Here is a 16227-nt window from a genome sequence, read left to right as displayed (position 1 = left end):
TGTGTTTCAGTTTTCAGATTGCTGTTTTTCATGCAACATCCACCACAAGTGAGCAGTACCTAAGAGACCACACTTGGGTTCTTAAAAACTGATATGAGAATCAACTCCGGATGAGATTCATGTAGTGTGACTCGCATGAAGCCTGTGTAACTTCCCATCACAATATCCCCCTTTCAAATGCCAGAGCACCCCAGGTAAATGTGTGGTTACTTCCATATATACTGGTGCATAGGGCTGGGGGAACTTACAAGATTTGCACTTCCCAATAAAATGTGTGAATGGAAATTTCTCAGAATTCTGTGGTGCAGTTCTCCAACCCCCAAAAAATGTGTACAAAAATGCATAGGTTGGGGGAAAGTGTGTGTAGAAATGCATATATTAGTGAAATTAACATATAAACATTGATTATATTGAGAAAAATACTTGAAAAAATCTGAATATGATGCAGAATGTAATAGAAAACAGGCAAAGGACTAAACGGTAGACTGCAAGTTTTCACCACTTTGAGGTTGGTTGGAGATTTTATTTTTTGCAATCAAGCAGTGTATAAATTTTATGAAATAAACATCAAATGTGCCAACTCCACATTTTCTTATGTGTAAACTGTCGCATCCATGCATGAAGATGGCCAACTTATACTCTGTGAGTAGGCAGATAATCAAGACAGGCTGTGACATTGTGGTTTTTTGTGCCATGGCCTTACCAAATATGTAAAATAAGTGCCCCCAAAGAATTCCAAGACACCTATACTCATAGCCAACAATTTAATGATTGTGATAGCTTGGTGGCTAAAAAATGTGAGCAGTGATTTAGGAAGTCAACCAAGAACTCCCAGGGACTGGGTGGATTTTACTTTCTCTAAGCCTCAGCCACCATCGGCAGTGTGAGAACGATCAAATTTACCTACCTTGCAAAGGATATTGTACATATTACTGACATAGTGTGTGTGGAGGCCTTTGACCATACTAAGAATGCAATCTTAGACACACAGCAAGCGAGAGTAACTCTTGGTGGAGAGTAACTCTTCTGTGTATAGATGCAAAAGGCCTGCTGAGTTCAATGAAACACCAACGTATTATGAGGCTGAATGCTCAATACTCTCAGACCCTCCAAGTATCCCTATTTTCCAGGCCTGTCCCTGATTTAGAGAAGCTGTCCTGGTTTCTGATTTGATCTTGGAATGTCCCACTGTTCCTTAGGATGTCCCTAATTTCCTTGGAGAAATGTTGGACAGTATGGAGTTATCTGACTCCTGAGTCATCTGATGGCAATCCTGTATAGGGAAGGTTTTTTAAAATTTTAATGTTTTATTATGTTTTTATATATGTTGTAAGATGCCCAGAGTGGCTGAGGCAACCCTGTGGTCAGGTGATGGGAGATTGTGTCCCTGCCTTGTTTCCTAGATGTAAGACTATATTTCAGCCACAGAGATGGAAGTCACTCAATGCACTATGGCAGTTTCAGTCAGTTCCTATGACAGCGTACCAGCTTGAGTCGTTGTTGATACATTTAATTCATTACCTGCCCTTCATAAGCAGGTCCCAGGGTGTATTACAACAATTTAAAATTCAGAATTAGTAACAGTTAAAACGTGTTACATCCACAAGAATAGAGTAGACCCTGAAAACACACGTCTTAGGTGCAAAAGGTCAGGGTAAATGGGTGTACCTTCAGCATTCACCAAAAGCTGTATAGTGAACTCATATGATAGACAGCATTCCAGCCCAATCAATGCCATGAAGAGACGGTGGAAGAAGACTGGAAGAAGCTTAAGGAATATTTGAAAAAATATGTTAATATTTAAACCTTAGAATAGCTTTGGAAGTGGATATAGGCTGTAGGGTTAGAAGTAGAAGATAGGGTGTTTTAAAATAGGATTATTTGTAAGTGATAAAATGTGAAGTTGTTTTAAGTATGATTTTTAAAAAAAGATGGTTAAAAATTATGATATATGTAAACTGCTAAAGATGAAGTAAAATGAAATTCAGATAGGTGGGACTTGGGGAAGCCCACTTAACATTGTTTAGAAAAATAAGGATATGACAAGAATTTGTTCGTATTGTTTGTCTTTTCTGTCTGTGTTTTTTATTTGTGTTATAAAATGAATAAAAAAAAATTGGGGGAAAAATGCCATGAATTTTCCGAAGGGGAAACAATTAACAATGACTCCTCTGATGTCTATTGCATGTCTCAAATGCCAAGGCTATGGACTTCGAAGGTGTGATTTGCCTCAGTAAACCAATGACAAAATTAGAAATGATGGGATGCCATTTTGAACTCCTCCTGTACAAATTTAGAAATGCAAACTAAATCCGTGATTTGAGGTGATTAAATATTCATCAAGCGTTTGCAAATACAGATTTCAATAGTTCTTACGAGAAACGAATGCGCCAAGTTGATTAGCCAAGTTAAAAAGCCCTCTTAGCTCATCCTACTAATGTAAATACCAAGATATGCAGAAGCATCCCAATCAATACCATTTCAGTAGCGCTAAAAAAACCATAAAGGTTTTCAAAAGATTGAGGCAGCTTTTTCATGTTTGCCATCTTCTCTGCCAGTAATCACAGCTTTTCTTCAGCATCTTTTCTTTCTCGAGATGAGCTAGTTACGATTTATCAGACTGTGATGAAAACAATCTCTCCCAGTCAAATGGCAACAACATCAAATGAAGCACACAAAAAAAGCAAGAGAAAAATGTTACTTGAAGAGACACTTATTAAAATGTTCTGTTCTAAGTAAAGCACTCAAATCATCTCCTGGTCATATTACTTTCTGGAATTGCAACAGCACAGAACCAATGCAGTTGAGCTATGTGGCAGGTGTAGCGAACCTATGGGTCCATGGATGTCATTGGACTACAACTCCCATCATCCCCGACTCTTGGCTATGCTGGCAGGGGATGATGAAAGTTGGAGACCAGCATTGCAGGGGGTTGGACTAGATGACCCTTGGGCTCCCTTCCATCTCTACACTTCCATGTTTCTATGATCAGGAGAGCATTGACTGTTGCCCAGCAGTAAGGAGACTGGGAATGTAGCAGAGGCTGTCCAGTACATCTGCACCCCCTGGCAGTGCTTTCCTGGCAGTGGCTGACCTTGTAGGGGTCTAGGCCTGCTGAGATTCCTTTATGCTGTATCTGATTTTTATATTGTATATTATTAGGGGGATGCATTGATTTTTATTCTGTCAATGGTTTGGATATTCTTTTACATGATACTGCACCTCTGCTTTGTACAATGTCTGAAAGTCTGTTCTTTTGTGTTTGAGCTCTGTTTTCTGCACACCACTTTGAGATTCTTTTGGATAGAAAGTGCTTAAGAAAATTTCTAAATAAATCATGGAAATATAGAATGTTGAGTTGGCAGTCACCACAAGGATCATCTAGTCTAGCTCCCCTGCAATTCAGGAATCTTTGGACCAACATGGGGCTCAAACTCATGACCTTGAGATTAAGAGTCTCATGCTCTACCAGCTGAGCTATAAAGAAAAAGAGCAGGAAACATGCAGGCAGCAAGATGACTCTGGCTTTGGAAACTGGCTTCTGGGCACAGATCTGACTTCCCTCTCTTGCTTGAGATACCTGCCCAGTGTTTCTGCATTGGGCTTACACATACTGGTGGCTTCTAGGTGTTTTAGACTACAACTTCCATCAGCACCAGCCAGCATAGCCAATGGGCAGAGATGATGGGAGTTGTAATCCAACATCATCTGGAGGGCATGAGGTTGTGTCGGGGGGGCTGAGGAGGGCTGCACTGAGGAGGAATGGTGGGAATCTTTCCAGGAGCAGGAGGACAGTATAGATTTGGAACAGTGGTGTGCAGATGGGCATAGTTCAGAAGACAGAAGGTGGGAAATACTGGATGGGGAAACAGATAGGAGAAGAAACAGTGTAAGAGAGAGGGTTAACAGATTCACAGTCTCTGGACAGCATTCCTCTGCCCAGCCCAAGGTTGAGAAGAGCTCAGGAAGTCTCAGAACAGAAAGCACAGAGGTTACAAGCTCAGATTACAAGACGCAGGAGTGACATAGGTTAATAGGGACAGAAGGGGGTGTGATCCTTAACTGGGAGCACCACCATTTCTAGGAGATGTGTTCTCTGTTCTCTCGCTGTGATTATGAAAGTTTCTAAATGGAAATATGTTCCTTTCTTTGATCTTCTTATCTACTGCCACGAGGGGAGGAAGCCGATTCCCCGAAGCCTGACAGGTTGGGAATGGCTGATTTTACCACCAAACAGATTATCAGTCCTGGCAGCTTTGACCATACTAATAGTTTGGGGGTTATGTCAGGTAGTGGGGAGGGGAAAGAATGGGGCTAATACTGGTTCTCCTGTTCTCCTGCTCTGCAAAAGGCTGTTAACATTTCCAAGAAGTTCATAGCACCATTTATTCCCTTTGGCAGGTTGCTTCGCACCAGGGGCAAGTGCAAATGTGACTTGAAACACAGCAGAGGGAAACGACTCCACTGCAATTTAAGCTGCTAATGTGTACATCACCTTACTCATCCCGGGGGGTGGGGGAGGTATTCCAATATATTATTTTAAATATAATTAAGACTACTTATTTCCCACCACCCTTGTCTCTACCCCATAAAAATAAAAAGGATTTTGGGTACAATCCCATTTGAGTAAAACCCATTGAACTTCACTGGACTGACCTATGAATAAACACATTTCGCTTTTCACTGTGTAGAGTGTTTTTTTTTTTTTTTTTTTTGTAGAGCAGCTATCTGAGCTAGACTTTGGTTTGTTTAATTGCTTGGCTTCTACCATCTAGTTTCATCTGAAGCCAATGACAAAGGATAGATTTTAATGATTTTGGAACCCTCGAGTAAACCATGCAAGATCTACGGCACAAACCTAAGGCTTCCCATATAATTTTTTTTTAATGCTTTAATTCAATTATTGTAAATCATTATTTTTAATGAGAGGTCAAGAACTAATCGATTGGTTCTCTTTATTTAAACACATCGCCATAAACATTCTTAGTCTCCCCTTTATGTACTCACAGAGTCCCTGCTAAATGAAGTGAGATGGGAAACCACCAATGGGAGAGGGCCTTCTGTTAGTAGCATAGAACAGTCTTCCCAGGGGACCTTATCTGGCAACATTCTTTTGGTCTTTTCAGCAACATATGAAGAACTTTTCAACAACTTGCATAGTCTGTGCCTATCAATTTTTAAATGTGTCCATCCTTCTGTCTCAGTGACGTCTATGCTGGCTTGGACATAGACACAGAATGGAAGATGGCGGGACCCCCAAGGATGTGCTTTATGGGGAGCTGACTTCAGGTACCAGGTCTGTTGGCAAGACCAACTCTACGTTACAAAGAGGTCTGCAAATGTGACATGAAATCTGGCAACATTAATCCTGTATTATTTCCAGTGACTGACTGGGCAGTGGGAGTCCCCTGCAGATGACCACAGCTCCTACAGACAGATAGTCAGGACATGTAGCCATAGCAGGACCAGTGGAGAAATGACCACTGGGATGAGCTCAGAGAGCAGAAACACCATGGTGCACCTGTAGCAGCACAACCTTCATCGGCCTCACCTGCAACAACACATGTCTCTCCTGTGTTGGTCACTACAGCCACGATGGGTGCTGTAATTCTCCAGCAGTTTGACCTGACCCCCAAAGGTACACACTCTTCCATTGTCTCCCGAGACAGACAGATGATAACAGAACAGTGAGACTTATTTGGGTTGTATTTATGTAGTTTCAATTTTCATATTTTAAATTCTTGTTGCTGTTGTTGTTTACGTACTTATTGCAAGCTGCCCGAACAACTTTATGTTATAAAGTTGCACACAAATGCTGAAAGGGCACTTCTAGGCAAGCTGTTTGTTTTCCATGCATCCTGATTTGTTTGCAGGAAGACTAGGTGACCTTAGCTATTTAATAAGCATTTGCTTGCGCCGAGACTAGATGAGGTTGTGACAAAACAAGTGTCATCCCAAAATTTCCACTACATTTCCCAATCACTTTCCTCATCACATAAAGTCCAGATCTTTTGAGGTTTGTTGCATAACACCTCCCAATCAATTTTACTTGTGCAACTTGAATTTGCTGGTATGTGATGGAACTTCCAGCCCAAAATAGCAACAGTCTGGAAGCAACACAAATAGATCTACAGTATACATAAATTTTCCTTCTGTTAAATTTTGAAACTAGTAAAATGAAACAACACTGCATTCAACTCACCTTTCTGCTTTAAAAAATAATAATTGGGATGTGACTGTTGTTGAATTGCAAACCTAGTAAAAAGAAATCATGTTCCCATGTTCCTTTAATTCAAATTACATTTCTGCTTATGATTGTTCAATTGTTATTTTAGTCCCAAAACTCTGGGATAGTGTCATCATCACCCTCAGACTTTCGAATGTTACAAAACAGAACCTCAGCATGCCACTCCAACACGTAACAAAGCACATGACATGACCAATTAGCATTCACTTCCGGAGCATGGCTGAAATCTTGGTCTGAAGTGCAAGGAAATGAATGTGGAGGATTCAGTTGTGCCACAAGCCAAAAGCACTACCCCTCCAATCTATCATACGTAATTTAGTTCAATTAGGCATGACTGACAATCCCTTTTCAAGAAGGAGTGAGAACCAGACTGGTCGGGAGAATGAATAACTTTTCTCACATAGCAAAGACAGCTTTCCCCAGGGCAAAGCTGAGTTAATTAGGAGAGGAAAAATTGGACAATGAACTAGATGCAGCTGCTGTCAGTTGCTGCCACTTCCTTTATTATCATAAATGGAAGGATCTTCCCACAATAGGAAATGGCACAGGGATACATAAAATTGGTCTTTTCAATTTATTTTAATTGGACAGGATATATGTCTCAAGATTTCCAAGCTGACACTCCAAATGTCAATCAGGTCCTTACAGCTAATGAAATCGATCTCTTTGGTTTCAGATAAAAGTGCACTATCGGGTCATTAAAAAGCTTCTGCTTCGCTTTTGTTGGACACTGCCAACACTATATAGTGATTTCTTACCAAAAAAATATATCCTCTGGCACCCAGGAGCACTTGGGTGCTGCAGGGTCAGTTCGTACAAAGCCCTTGATTCAGATATAGCTACAACTAACAAGCATGCACACAGCCAGAGCACTGACTCACAATGCACATTCCTACCTGCATTGCGATGTGTGTGAAATGGATATCCCCAGCAACTACCCTGTGCAGTGTATGCAGTGCCAGATTGATGTATAGACTAAGTAGGCTGTAGCCTAGGGCCTCTAACTCTAGAGGGGCTCGCCAGCCTGCCCTCTCCCCAGCAGGCAACCTCCCCTCTCCCAAAATTGCAAACCCAAGACTTCATGCGAGGGCAGGGCAACTTGGGCCTCTAAATCTAGGGGGCCTTGCCAGCCTGCCATCTCCCTAGTGCCGCAGTCGTCCCTCTCCCAAAATTGCAAACCCAAGACTTCATGCAAGGGCAGGGAAACTCAGGCCCAGCAGATATGAGACTCAGGGCTAGCCAGTGGGGCCCAATTTGAAGAAGTGGGGCCCAACTTTAGGGTTTTTTTTGTAGGGCCCCAGTTCACAACCAAAGTCTGCAACATCTTATAGATATAAATAAAATCCATCTAGATTTCCCTGATGAGTCTGTGCAGGGGTTGGATGGACAAGCCCTTCTAGGTCCCTGGTGTCACTATTCAGAGTACAGACTCAAGGACTTGTTGTGAAAATAAAGAGGGGCACTTATTGGAAATCAGTTTTGTCACCTCTCCCCCCCAAACCCCAGGATGATGAGCCCAACCACCTTTTGTTCACAGTCGCATAAGCACTATAGTACAGCATGGCCATAAACCTGTACGTTCAACTGCTGAAATAGACACCCAATATGTAGCAATGTAGATTTATGTTACTGCTTTATGAATGAACACTGTGTTTTATTAATGGACTCTGTATTTTTGGAATTACCTAAGAGCCACCAATAGGGAGCTCTAGAATCTGACAGCTAACCAATCGGGTACTACCAAACAGCGACCCCTATTGCTGAAAGCAGGTAACCAGCAGGAAACGATTCAGCTCAGCCTTTGCACTGTTGACTGAACACCCCCTGCTGTGCAGATAATGGAGAAAGCTCGTAAATTGTATCCCTTCTGGTGTCCTGGCCAACTCTATTATGCTGGTGTAAACCCTGGTGCACCGGGAGCCCAGAACAGCAGCAAATAAAATCCGCTCATATGTCGGCGGCTGATAAGACTTGTTAACCAGTTCTTCCAAAGTCTTCCAAAATTATAAAGCTCCAAAATACAGGCCAAAGAAAGCAGGTCTGGGAAGAGTGAGCCATACAATGGGCATCACCAGTGAAAAGGCCCTGCTCCATGTAGTTCATGCCCTGCCATTTCATAGGGTGCCCACTTGCCCTTCTTCTTTACATGGAATGCTCTCTATTGGAGTCTCCAGGTCCAATATAAAGACCATAAGAAGGGAGAGCAGGGACCTTGAAGTTTCCAACAGCTATTAAGCAAGCAAGCAAGCACACAGGTCACCTTTTTCACAGGACGCCAATGTCCTGGCCAGGCCTGCACCCAATCTTGTTTTTGTACAATCTTGTTTGTTCTCAGTAACCAAAATTATATTATGAACATATACAAGCAGAAAAGTTGTTTTCCTTCATTTGCAAGGAATTGTACAAAACAAAGTGGCACTAATAAAGAAAAGTTCCAGGGTAGCAACAGAAAGCAAACTAAAAATGCTTTTGCAGTTCATCAGCAATATCAAGTTATAGGAAAACTGGTGCTATTAACAGTAATCCTTCTAGTTGGTTAATTGATTTGGCAACTTCCATGTACATGATGTCTGATGCTAATCCCCCCCAAGAGTTAAATTATAACTCATCAGTGGCAGCTACAGTTGCAATGGCAACAAAATATCTGTGAAAGGAAGAGGAGCAGGTTTGCTCAAGGGTGTTGCAGGTAGAAATACTGTTTGTAACGAAGTGAGAGCAGTAGCTGCTCGAATTAACAAATAAGAAAGTTTTGAGAATTTACATGCTAGATTAAAATTGATTACTTAATTGAGAAGGGGATTGTAACAAAAACACTGGGGCCTAATTTGAATAGTAGAGTGCCTGGTATCTGGTGGGCAATCTCATCCTTTATTTCCACACTGTGAGGGTCATATGCCTTATCAATCCCAGCAGGTATATAAGAGGAAGACCGGCCTGCCCAGGCCTGTGGCCTGCCCTATCATTAGGCAGTGTGAGGTGGCCTCTTTAGGCGGTTGACTTGGGGTGTCATGAAAGGGCATCAGATTGCCATTTCATTTATTTATATTGCATTTTTTCTGTGAGAAAAAGCTGCTTGTGGGATTTTCTGTTTCAGGCACCAAAATAACTTGACCAGCATAGCATTTCTATGGCCATATGGAACAGCATCATTTGCTGTTCTGCCTCAGGCAGCAAAATGTCTTGAGCCAGCCCAGTCCCTGAGGATATGCTGTCATGTGGCAAATGCAATGTGTAACTGGGTGGTCGCAAGTATGGGATCAGCACCAAAATCAAACCAGAATCATAGCTGTCAACGTTTCCCCCTTTTTAAGGGGAATTCCTTTATTCCGAATAGGATTCCTTGCAAGAAAAGGGAAAAGTTGGCAGCTATGACCAGAATTCCTTGCATGAATGAAAAACAATGATATATTGTCACACATCCCTTAGGTCACACCCACACCATACATTTAAAGCAGTCTCATACCACTGGTGCATTTGTACTTTGCTAACCTCTCCATTGCCTTGTTCCATTCCATCTCCTTCCCAGTAAGCAGCAGCAACTCAGCTGTCAGGAGGTCAGGTGAACACCACTCCTCCACCATGCCATCTGCTGCTGGGTTAGGAAAAGGTTAAGAGTTGGTCAGGTGGCTGATGTTGTGCTTGTAAGCTATGTAGGTATCTCCAGTGAGGGCTCCCCCTGCCCCAAGTGGGATATGCAGAAAGGGAACACGGCATCTGATGTTCTGTGTGGCAGATTCCGATACCATAACATTCCCAGTAAGCCAGATGTTTCACCGTGGCTCTGAGTGAATTAGGCTTTGGACCCACTTCAGGCCTGTACACCCTGTGCCTATGTATGACAATAATATTGTATGGTTTTATGTGTGTGTGTGGTGGGGAGAGCAGAGACCATCTGAATCCATCCGCAGGTCATAATATACCAAACACTTGTCAGAGCACATTATGTCCTGTATAAAAACATGCTATAAGCTAGTGGATAGTCATGTCCTCTGAGGCATCAGAGCCCATTAGACTAGATTTGAAGTGGCCTTTAAGACTGGCCTTCGGAATGTTCCTACAACGGAAATGCATATGGCCTTAGGGCTCAGCACATACCTTCATGCAGAATTATTCTCTCTCTCTTTAGCTGACCTCGGAAACTAAACTCTTGCTCAGAAAAGCAGCCAAGCAGTCAGCCTGATTTCAGCTCAATCTACTCCTCGTTGTCTTCTTTTTCCACAGCTTTGCAGTACAGAGCCTTCCTCAACACCCCCTTCAGAAATATCTTCTGAAAATCACATTTTTCTTGGGCTACATCTGCACCATGCATTTCAAGCATTCTCATACCACTTTAAACAGCCATGTCTTCACCCTGGGAGCTGTAGTTTGTAAAGGGTTCTGAAAGTTCCCCAGTTCCCTTCACAGACCTCCAATTCCCATAGTTCCCTGGGAAGAGAATTTGATTGGTAAACCATTCCGAGAATTGTAGCTTTTTGAGGGGCGTATGGGGTCTTCTAACAACTCTCAACACTCTTGAGGAATAAAGTTCCCAGTATTCTTTTGGGGAAAGCCATGACTATAGTGTAATGGTGTTTTAAATGTATGGTCGTAGCAGAGATTAGGCATTACAGTGGTACCTTGGGTTACAGACACTTCAGGTTACAGACTCCGCTAACCCAGAAATATTACCTCGGGTTAAGAACTTTGCTTCAGGATGAGAACAGAAATCATGTGGCGGCGGCGTGGCACAGCGGGAGGCCCCATTAGCTAAAGTGGTACCTCAGGTTAAGAACAGTTTCAGGTTAAGAACGGACCTCCAGAACAAATTAAGTTCTCAACCTGAGGTACCACTGTATATTTCCATATGGACTGTTCGGTTGTTTTCTCAGTATTTTTAGAAGGTCCCAGGTAAGGTGTGGCATACATTGGGACTTCTCCAAATGTATGCCCACCATATGATACCACACAACCCCCTTGTTTCCTTTTGTTTATATAATATCAAGGAATCCATATAATAATGATAATATAATTATCATAATCAAGAAGATAAAATGAACAATCTTTCAGTACATTTTTCTTTTTATTTAGATTCTCTAGAAGTAGATCATAGATGAATTCCTTTAAATTCTTGAGGATTCTTTCCTCTTTCCTTCCTTCAAGATTTGCAAAATTGGCTCCTGAGGTACGCTGAACCTAAGTTGCTCAGTACTTTGTAAATTAATAAAAGGACCTCAGCCTTGGTTCAGTAGTTGTGATGGCCTGGGATTCCGAGTCTGAGAGTGAACCGGAGGAATCCCAGCCGGCACAGGAGTCCCCGCCTCCAGGGCCGGCTGAACTGGGGCAAGGCCTAGATGCTGAGGAGCCTGCACCTGTGCCAGATCCTCAGGGGCAGGCACCAGGTGAGACCATTCTGGCCCCAGAGGTGCTGGAGGACTCAGTGGCTACGGGTGAGCCTCCCCCGGGGCCCAGTAACCCTTCGGCCTCTCCTGAACTGCAGAGGCTTAGGGCAGAGAGGCGAAGGGAACTGGTCTCTCCCAGGAGGAGTGCTCGCCCTAAGGCCAGGAGAGGCGGGGCTCCTGGGGGCCTGGACCGCCCCCGGCCTTAGAAGAAGATAAAGGTCAGGCAGCCCGGTCCCAGGTTGCGGGAGCAACGTCGTTGTGGAGTACCTGCTTTTACCCAGACCTAGACCTGCACTCCCAGTGTGCCTGTTCCTCGCCCGGCTTCCTGCTTCTGACTCTCCGGTGTTCCTGTTCCCCGCCTGGCTTCCTGTTTCAGACCTCGCGTCTCATCTAGTGATCATCTACCCTGCTAGTGACTCTGGACTGAACCTCGGCTACGGTATTAGTACCTCCCCCCCCCCCGGGACCAGCACAGTAGTAGATGAGCAGCCAGTGCAGATGTTTTAACAATTGTGTCACACACTGTCAGTCAGATGCCCCCATCAGCAGTCTGGCCTCCACATTCTGCACCAGCTGGAGTTTCTGAACCAAGTCCAAGAGCAGCCCCACATAGAATGAATTGCAGTAATCCACATGGCCTACACATGGGCTACAGTGGTCGGCTGCCCTTGTGGTCAGGTTGCAGAGGGGTTGTAAGGCGGTACCATACTTTTCCACGTATAAGACTATGGTTTTTTTTACTCTAAAATAATGTTCAAAATCTGGGCTCATCTTATACATGAATAGTATCTCCCCCCATTTTCTTAAACCGGAGTCCCCGGGGCATTATACATGGGGGCATCTTATAGATGGAAAAATACGGTAATGTGACTCTTAGACCAAATAAAGGTTAGCCACCCCTGCTATTGAAGGAATTGGAAATTCCGTGCAAAACAATGCTTTGTGAAAGAAGAGAAATGTTACATCCTTCATCTTCAGATCTTCATACAAGTGTGAAAAGAGAAATGTCAAATTATGCACACTTGTAATAACTTTCCGACAAAAAAGCAACTCAAATGATTTGCTTTATGGCTTCATCTTTTCAGTTTGGGAGACTGTAGTTCTCAAGAGTCATTTGAAGTGAAGTATTCAATTAATTCTCTTCCCTTATCATTACACTTCAACATTACGCCGTTGTTGAGCAGTGTGTAAAAAGATGTTACGAGTTGTGGAAGCTGTAAAATGCATCCCAGAAAGCTGCATTTCGCTTCTGCAGCTTAATCTTCTTTGTGTTTGAAGGAGGAGTGTAACAGATGCGATACAATGGTACGGCATTTATCTGAAGAAGTGCCTCTGTGAAGGCTTATGCAACTGGAATCTGTTGGAAGAGTTTAAAGGTAAAGGTAAAGGGACCCCTGACCATTAGGTCCAGTCACGGACAACTCTGGGGTTGTGGCACTCATCTCGCTTTACTGGCTGAGGGAGCAGGCGTACAGCTTCCGGGTCATGTGGCCAGTGTGACTAAGCCGCTTCTGGCGAACCAGAGCAGCACACGGAAACGCCGTTTACCTTCCCGCCGGAGCAGTACCTATTTATCTACTTGCACTTCATGCTTTCAAACTGCTAGGTTGGCAGGAGCAGGGACCGAGTAATGGGAGCTCACCCCGTTGCAGGGATTTGAACCGCCGACCATGCGATCGGCAAGTCCTAGGCGCTGAGGTTTTACCCACAGCGCCAAATTGGCAAGTGGTATCAAGATGCATCCTCTGAGCATCCTCATCCTCAGACTGGAACTTTGAGTTTCTAGTGGTGGCAGATGCTTCACTACAGACGTCTATGTGTGTAAATCCTAAGGAACACTCCATGGGGGATAAAAAATAACCTCAAGTAGCTGGCCTGAGAAAATCACTGCACATCAAGGCTTATGGCATATACTGATCTATACAGATCATTGATCTTACTCATTATACTTTCATTATTGCCTCAGCAGCAGCAGAGGCTGAACCATTAGGGGCACTGACTCCAATAGTCCAGCCTCGCCAATTTCAGTCTACCCTCAACCTGCCCTCTTCTTCCTGCCTTTTCTCAGAGGGTGGCACAGCCTCTCAGCTTTCTCCTGCCCAGTATCAGCCCGTTGCTTCAGCAGGGAGGAGGATGGGCACAAAATTGGAGCGTGTTGGCTTTACCTGTTGTTGGCTCTGGCTCCCCCTAGTGTTGACTTCCCTGCCTGCTCCCCTATCACAGTCCTGATGAACACTAGCCTCCGCTGAGCAGCAATAAAATGTGGGCTAGTAGCGGTTGCAGGTACAGAGAATACTTTTCGGCTGCTGGTTTGGTAGGAATGCTGTCTCTTTTGAAATACTAACCTAGTTAGCCAGAGATCCCCCCCCATCCCCAAATTAAACAATATGGACCTCTGCATGCATCCCTATCAATGATAAAAAAATGAATAGCCAGAACCTCTCTTTGAATATATGAAAGCACAGCTGCAGGATCCTGAAAATTCATTCCAGGTGTTCTTTTAATAAACATCACTGTCTTTAGCATGGAGACCTTTTTTCTTCCTCTGTTCTCCATAAATGGCTGGTTCTGTGGAACGACTCTTTTTTATTACAATATGTGAGGAGGCATCAGTCATCAGCTCATGTCTCTGAGTATCTGCAGGAAGCTTCCCTGGCAACCAAGGTCAGGCTGGAGGGCACAACTCCTCACAGCATAAGGCAGAAATGCTGAGAGGAAGATGTGGGCCTGAGGCAGGGAGAGGCACGACATGGCACATCTGAAGAGATGGGCACAGGAAAAGCCCTACAGCATTTGGTGCTTCCAACAGGAACACAACCAGGCATGGACAAGCAAGGAAGTGGATGGTCCCCTTTGTCTCAATGCTGCAGATGTTGGGTGACGACGGGCTAAGCAGGATGGTGGCAACCTCAGTTCTTAGGGAGCCAACCAGAAGATAGTTGGTGGGAAGAGAGCCTTCTCGGCGGTGGTGCCCTCCTTGTGGAACACCATCCCATCAGATGTCAAGGAGATAAAGAACTACACAACTTTTAGAAGACATCTAAAGGCAGCCCTGTATCAGGAAGTATATAACGTTTGACATTTCATTATGTTTTTATATTATGCTGGAAGCTGCCCAGAGTGGCTAGGGAAACCCAGCCAGATGCGCAGGGTATAAAAAATAAAATTATTATAAAAGAAAGAAGCAGTAGTACTGTCTGTGTTGGTGGTGTACAGATGCCAGCTTAGTAGAAGGACGAGGAAGGAACCTGAGCACAAAAAGTTAGGAAATGGCCAGTCTGGCTGATTTCTTTGTGTTGAATTTGGGGTAGGGGGGTGGCACCACCTTGTTCTTCATCTCAGGCAGAAAACATCTAAAGTTGGCTCTGCTAGTGGACTTCAACATACAGGTAAGTTGATGTGGGACTAAGCATTTCTTCGGGTCCCAAGTTGTGCAGGACTTTGAAGATAAACATGGAAACTTTGAATTCTGCTCAGAAATGGACCAGCAACCACTGAAGTTAATGTTTCTGAGATTTGGGGATGGAAGAACATTCTGTAGGATAAGTTGACATTGTAAACAGCATCACCACCACCATCATCATAGATGGCTTTTAGATGCCATCTTGTAGGAACTGGTTTTTCTTCAGCTTCTTTAAAGCATATCATGGATATTCTGATAGAAAATAAAGTGATGAAAGAAAAAAGAAAAAAGAGGGAGAAGGAAAGTGCAAAAATACAGTAACTATATTCAGTTACATTTCCATAAATTATTATACAGTGGTACCTCGCAAGACGAATGCCTCGCAAGACAAAAAACTCGCTAGATGAAAGGGTTTTTTTGTTTTTTGAGCTGCTTCGCAAGACGATTTTCCCTATGGGCTTGCTTCGCAAGATGGAAACGTCTTGCAAGTTTGTTTCCTTTTTCTTAACACCGTTAATACAGTTGCGACTTGACTTCGAGGAGCAACTCATAGAACGTGGTGTGGTAGCCTTTTTTGAGGTTTTTAAAGACTTTGTGATTTTTTAAGCTTTTCCAAAACTTTTCCAACACCGTGCTTTGCAAGACGAAAAAAATCGCAAGACGACAAAACTCGCGGAACGAATTAATTTCGTCTTGTGAGGCACCACTGTATAATAATTTATGGAAATGTAACTGAATATATGAATAATATATGAATAATATGAATATATGAATAATATTATCATTCTAATGCATATATGATTGTTAGTAACCTACTATATTCTGCGTGAATTCATTCCAAATGTCAATATATTGATCCAAACCAAGTCTACATCTATAAGCAATCCGTTCATATGTTGCGAGTGTTGTCATGCCATCAACCCATTGATTAAAGGGGATCATATATTTATTCTTCCAGTTCATCAATACCACCAGTCTCTTGGTCACAGTTAGGGCACGAAGAATCCATTTTTGTTTTCCAGTTGTCAACTTCCATATGATAGGTATATACAGTAATTCAAAGTATATTTTCTTCTGAATTTTTTGACTTTTTGGCATAATCATATTTATATAGTCCAATAAATGCTGAATATTAATTTCTGTTGTATAAGTTGTGGTTTAAGATCCATTGAAACCATTGGTACAGAGGCTAAAACACT

This window comes from Podarcis bocagei (assembly GCF_964188305.1).
Source record: "Podarcis bocagei genome assembly, chromosome: 1".
Classification (NCBI taxonomy): domain Eukaryota; kingdom Metazoa; phylum Chordata; class Lepidosauria; order Squamata; family Lacertidae; genus Podarcis; species Podarcis bocagei.
Note: the sequence above shows the minus strand (reverse complement) of the source record.